The sequence below is a fragment of the Trichechus manatus genome, unplaced genomic scaffold, assembly GCF_000243295.1.
Source record: "Trichechus manatus latirostris isolate Lorelei unplaced genomic scaffold, TriManLat1.0 scaffold00173, whole genome shotgun sequence".
In the NCBI taxonomy this organism is placed as follows: domain Eukaryota; kingdom Metazoa; phylum Chordata; class Mammalia; order Sirenia; family Trichechidae; genus Trichechus; species Trichechus manatus.
In genome coordinates, this window is record NW_004444109.1 from 520,139 (window position 1) to 521,998 (window position 1,860).

Here is a 1,860-nt window from a genome sequence, read left to right on the forward strand (position 1 = left end):
GGTGGATTCAAACTGCTGAACATTTGGTTAACAGCCGTAGCTCTTAACCACTGCACCACCAGGGCTTAGTGGAGACCGTTTGGCCTTAGATAGTGGGTTCTTCTGGCAAATTATCTATGTGCAGCCAGCTTCCAGAAGCAAGAACTCCAGGGTCTGAGTACAGGCTGTTTTAGGATGTATGGCGTGTCCTTGGTGACTGTTTCTGTAAACTGTCCTGTGCTTTGATGTCATCTTTTGAGAAATTAACATAACAATGACCTATATAACCCACTTTTACTGTCCCCTCTTCAGCGCCTCTTTCCATAATATTTGGGTGACACTTCCCAATTCAAATTGTATCTACTCACAATAAATATATTCTGTTACCTTAATTTCTTGGAGTTTCTCTGAAAATTTAGGTTTTTGACACTTTTTATGAATTTTATTTATTTTAATATTTACTTTGTTTTATTTCAGAGGCACAAAAATTTTGGCAAATACAAATTTTAAAATTAAAAGTGTTCTATGAACAAGAGAGGTTTACACTAAAAGACAAAGATTTACAAATCTAGAGATTAGGTGGTATCTTAGTTATCAAGTGCTGCTATGACAGAAATACCACAAGTGAATGGCTTTAACTAATAGAAATGCATTCTCTCACTGTTTGTTGTTGCTGTTTTTAGGTGCTTTCGAGCTGGTTCTAACTCATAGTTGACCTTATGTACAACAGAATGAAACACTACCAGGTCTCGCACCATCCTCACAACTGTCATGCTTGAGCCCATCATGCAGCCCCTGTGTCAATCCATCTAGCTGGGGCCCTTCCTCTCTTTCCCTGACCCTCTAATTTACCAAGCATGATGTCCTTCTGCAGGGACTGGTCCCTCTCACAGTTTAGGTGGGTAGAAGTCCAAATTCAGTGCGCCAGCTCTAGGGGAAGGCTTTCTTTCTGTCGGCTCTGGGGGAAGGTCTTTGTCATCAATCTTTCCTTGGGTCTAGGAGTTTCTCAGCACAGGGACCCTGGGTCCAAAGTATGCACTCCTCTCCCAGCTCTTCTTTCTTGGTCGTAGGAGGTCTCTTTCTCTCTACTAACTTTTCTTTCCTTTTATCTCTTGTAAGACAAAAGGTGATACAGGCCATATCCCAGCGGAACTCCTTTTCCATCAGATCAGGGTTGTGACCTGAGTAAGGGTATTACATCCTTCCCTAATCCTCCTTAACATAACCTGAACTGGCCTCATTAACCACCACAGAGATTAGGATTTACAATACATAGAACAATTACATCAGATCATAAAATGGAAGACAACCACACAATACTAGGAATCATAGACTAGTCAAGTTGACACAAATTTTGGGGGGACACAATTCAATCTATGACATGTGTTAAAAAAAGAAAAATCAAATAGAGCGAGGGAAAAAAAAAATAAGTATATGGCCAGAGAAAAAGTTGGAAATTATTTATCTAAACCATTCTCATAGTTTAAAAACTGAAGTGGGTTATGTGACTTTTCTTTTATACTGTCAGTTGATGACAGAACAAGAACTTGCCTTTTTGAATTTTAAGTAAAATTATATTTTGATACATTTTGATTGTGTTTTTATCCCATTCAGTTTTTAGCAGTAACTTGTATGTTTCTAGAATAATGTTGTACAATAACTAATAAAACCATTCAGTACTTCCCCTGATCAAACAGGCTTCATGAAAATGTTGTATGTAGCATGTTCTACCCTCCCACCAGCCACGCCATTTTTATTTCCAAGATTCCTGACAACCTCTGAAATTTAGGACATGTGAAGACTTCCAAGAAGTCCTAGTGTGGCAGTGGCTAAGGCGTTTGGCTGCTACACAGGTCAGCAGTTCATACAAACCAGTACTCC